This window comes from Prionailurus viverrinus, chromosome B1 (assembly GCF_022837055.1).
Source record: "Prionailurus viverrinus isolate Anna chromosome B1, UM_Priviv_1.0, whole genome shotgun sequence".
Classification (NCBI taxonomy): Eukaryota; Metazoa; Chordata; class Mammalia; order Carnivora; family Felidae; genus Prionailurus; species Prionailurus viverrinus.
Genome location: NC_062564.1, coordinates 53,143,522 through 53,148,271, shown reverse-complemented (window position 1 = coordinate 53,148,271; position 4,750 = coordinate 53,143,522). Strand labels below are relative to the sequence as shown.

The 4,750-nt window shown below is 37.9% G+C and overlaps 1 pseudogene; it reads left to right on the top strand.

The window, feature by feature from the left end:
• Positions 1-1,982: 1,982 nt before the first annotated feature.
• On the top strand, positions 1,983-2,922 carry LOC125164409 (COP9 signalosome complex subunit 5-like; annotated as a pseudogene).
• Positions 2,923-4,750: the final 1,828 nt, after the last annotated feature.

Here is a 4,750-nt window from a genome sequence, read left to right as displayed (position 1 = left end):
TCCCCCACTCATTCTCTCTCTCTCTCTCTCTCTCTCTCTCTCTCTCTCTCTGTCTCTCTTTCTCTCTCTCTCTTTCAGAAATAAAATAAACATTAAAAAAAATTTTTTTTAATCCTAGAGGCAAAAGCAGGCAAAAACCTCTTTAACCTCAGCCACAGCAACTTTTTACTCAACATGTCTCCAGAGGCAAGGGAAACAAAAGCAAAAATGAATTATTGGGACGTTATCAAAATAAAAAGCTTCTTCACAGCAAAGGAAACAATCAGCAAAACTAAAAGGCAACTGACAGAATGGGAGAAGATATTTGCAAATGACACAGCAGATGGGTTAGTATCCAAAATCTATAAAGAACTTATCAAACTCAACACCAAAAAAATAATCTGGTGAAGAAATGGGCAAAAGACATGAATAGACACTTTTCCAAAGAAGACATCCAGATGGCAAACAAATACATGAAAAACTGCTCAACATCACCCATAATCAGGAAAATACAAATTAAAACCACAATGAGAAACCACCTTACTCCAATCAGAATGGCTAAAATGAAAAACTCAAGCAACAACAGATGTTGGTGAAGATGCAGAGAAAGAGGATCTCTTTTGCACTGCTGGTGGGAGTCACTCTGGAAAACAGTATGGAGGTTCCTCAAAAAATTAAAAATAGAACTACCCTATGACCCAGCAATTGCACTACTAGGTATTTATCCAAGGGATACAGGTGTGATGTTTTGAAGGGGCACATGCACCACAATGTTTATAGCAGCACTATCGACAATAGCCAAAGTATGGAAAGAGCCCAGTTGTTCATTGACAGATGAATGGGTAAAGAATATGTAGTATATACATACTATGGAGTATTACTTGGCAATTGGAAAGAATGAAATCTTGCCATTTGCTACTATATGGATGGAACTAGAGGGTATTATCCTAAGCAAAATTAGCCAGAGAAAGACAAATATCATATGACTTCATTCCTATGAGGAGTGTTTTAAGATACAAAACATGAACATAAGGGAAGGGAAGCAAAAATAACACAAAAACAGGGAGGGAAGGGCACGTGGGTGGCTCAGTCGGTCCAGTGTCCAACTTCGGCTCAGGTCATGGTCTCACAGTTCGTGAGTTAGAGCCCCATGTTGGGTTCTGTGCTGACAGGTCAGAGCCTGGAGCCTGTTTTGGATTCTGTGTCTCCCTCTCTCTCTGCCCCTCTCCCACTCATTTTGTCTCTCTCTCTCAAAAATAAATAGAAACATTAAAAAAAACAGGGAGGGAGACAAAACATAAGAGACTCTTAAATACAGAGAACAAACAGAAGGTTGTTGGAGGGGTTGTGAGAGGGAAGATGGACTAAATGGGCGAGGGGCATTAAGGAATCTACTCTTGAAATCATTGTTGCACTATATGCTAACTTGGATGTGAGTTTGAAAATTAAAAAAAAAAAAACTAAAAAAAATAATAATAAAATTTTTAAAAATTAAATTAAAAAATAAAAGTAAAGAAATGATCTCTATAAAACTTAGATTTCTTGGAGGGCAAAAGATAGAAGGAAATGCCTATGTGACACAGAAAGAGAGAGAGAAGTGGGGGTAAGAACTGGAAACTGAAGTGAGAAATTATGACTTACAGGAATATGTGTAATCTTAGAAACTTCCTCAGTAAAGGAGACATGGCTTTGAGCCTAAAGATACTGGACAGTTAGAACCAAGATTCAACTTCCTTATTGTCAGTTGATGATTTCTTTTTATTTCACCAAGAAAGTAAAAGCACCAAGAGATAACTTCTGCATTTTCCCACCACCATATGTCTTCCCCTAATTTTACCTTCCTCTGCCTTCTCTTCATTTTCTGATTTAAAGTTAGCCCTCCGCGAGGTGTCATGGTTGCCTCCAGAGACTAGTAGGAGTTTGCACCTGTGGTGGAGAGAGTCCCAAGCCCACATCCGGGAGGCTGCGTCTTGGGAGGAGATGACTTCTCGGATTCCTCGGTGATGGCTGCATCCGGGAGTGGTATGGCTCAGAAAACCTGGGAATGGGCCAACAACGTGCAGGAAGCATGTTGTTCATGATATCGATGAAATCTAGAAATACAAGAAACAGCAGCAAGAAATTCTGACGGCGAAGCCCTGAACTAATGATCGCCATTGCTTTAAGTACTGCAAAATCTCAGCATTGGCCCTACTGAAAATGGTGATGCCTGCCAGATGAGGAAGCAACTGATCTGAAGTGATGGCCTAATGCTAGGAAAGGTGGATGGTGAAACCATGATCATTATAGACAGTTTTGCTTTGCACTGAAACCCGAGTAAATAAGTGCTCAGGCTGCTGCATATGACTACATGGCTGCATATATAGAAAATGCCAAACAGGTTGGCCTCCTTGGAAATGCAATTGGCTGGCATCATAGCCAACCTGGCTGTGGCTGCTGGCTTTCTGGGATTGATGTTAGTAATCAAACGCTGAATCAGCAGTTCCAGGAACCATTCCTAGCAGTAGTAATTGACCCAACAAGAATAGTATCTGCAGAGAAAGTGAATCTTGGAGCCTTTAGAACACACCCAAAGGGCTGCAAACATGCAAACAATATTACGCCTTACAAGTGTCATATTTCAAATCCTCCTTGGATCGCAAATTGTTTGAGCTTTTGCAGAATAAATACTGTGTGGATATGATGAGTTCCTCTAGCTTTCTTCCGAATGCAAACTATACCACTGGTCAGGTCTTTAATTTGTCTGAAAAATTAGAAACAGTCAGAAGCAAGCCCAGCTGGGATGAGGGAGTTTCATGTTGGGTTTGGAAACACATGACAGAAAGAAGACAAACATGCCAAGGCTAAAGTGACAGGTGTAGTAAAACTACCATAGAAGCTACCCATGGATTGATGTCTCAGGTTATTGAGGATAAACTGTTTCACCGAATTAACATCTCTTAAACAATCACTAAGTAGGACTTTTGACTGAAAGTCAGTGTGAGAAAAATATCCAAGGAACACTTCAAAGCCAGTTACCAAAATTCTGATTTTAACTAGAAGGTGCTCTGAAGTATTCCGATTATAACATCCTGTAATAAAACTCTTTAAAATGAAAAATAATGTAACTAGATTTCATCCCCACTCACTTGTTAAAGACTTCACTGCTGAAATGGAACATTGTTTCTTGCATCATGAATCCCCACCACTAAACAAACTATCCATTTTACACAGAAATATGCTGTCATATTCTCAGGAAAAACTCTCCTCTTTAGCTCACTGCCCCATTTATCTACCCTATAGAAGAAATCCTCATTTATTGTTATTCACTAGCTCTGCTTTTCTCTTCTGCATTCTTTTTGTTGTTGTTGTTATTTTTTTCTGAGCAAGTTCTTTACTGATGTTGTTTTAATTTATTGTAAAACACTTCAGACATTAAAATATACAAATAAAAGTATCACTTTTTTTTCTCTTTTCAAAGCCAGGACCTCATTTTTTAAAGACATATGTTTCTCAAGAAACTATCACTGCAGAATGAAGTGCAATCCTGATGAACATGCAATTAGATACTGTGCTGACTGGACCATCTGCTGCAAACCAAAGAGAATTCAATTTAGGGAAAAAAAGTGGTGAAAAGTCTATCTCCACCTTCTTCAGATTCTGGGAAAAGAAACTAAAAATGTTTAAAACTCTTTTCTATATAAGAATAATTAATATGATGGATAAAGGAAATTCATGATAATTATATGTTTAAATGACAAGGTTAAAGTAAATATGAATTTTATAAAGGCTTACACTCTATTTTCATGTGTGTGCTTTTACATTAATTTCTTTAATTTATATCCACAACCATATTGTTGTTTCACCTATAGTACTATATCCCAGCCCCACAATTTACTGCCTGACCTTGAGCAAGTTCTTTACTCTCTCTATATATCAGTTTCCTTATCTACAAAATGAGATAACAATGATACCTACATCATGGTGTTATGGGGATTATATTACTTAGTATGTGTAAAGGTCTTAAGCAGCACCTGACCCCGTGTATGTTCTATATGTGTTAACTATAATTTCATGGAGCCAGAGAATGTGACCTGTTCTATAGCTTTTGGAATTTATTAAAAAAATTATTTGTGATCTAAGTTAAAATCAATATTTGTGAAAATTCCATGTGTTTTTTAAGTAAGGTATATTTTCCATTTATGAGATATACAACCTTATAAAACACAATATGTTTATTCAGCACTATTCTACTGCAGTAATCTAGGACTGGGACACTGGTACTGAGGGCTAAGAAGAAAGAAGATATTCAGGATGGATTTCAAAAATAAGATTGACAGAATTTAGTGGCTATATGATATAATAAGAAGAAAGCATGAAAGATGATACTGTGATTTCAAAGCTGGCAAAGAAATGGTTAGCAATACAATTCACTACACTAGAGAGGCCAGAAGAGAAGGTAGGTTGGGAGTGGGGGGAGTGTCAATAAAGAGATGTTTTAGCATAATGGAGTCATGCAAGGGATATGGATATCAGTTCACTGGACATATTTTTAAGAGTCTAATTTTATTTCTTTTTTAATTTATTTTTGAGAGAGACAGAGCACGAGTGGGGGAGGGGCAGAGAGAGAGGGAGACACAGAATCCGAAGCAGGCTCCAAGCTGTCAGCACAGAGCCTGATATGAGGCTTGAACCCATGAACCATGAGTTCATGACCCAACCCAAAATCGGATGCTTAATGGACTGAGCCACCCATGCACCCCAACTTTATTCTTTTAATAAATGAGCCTAA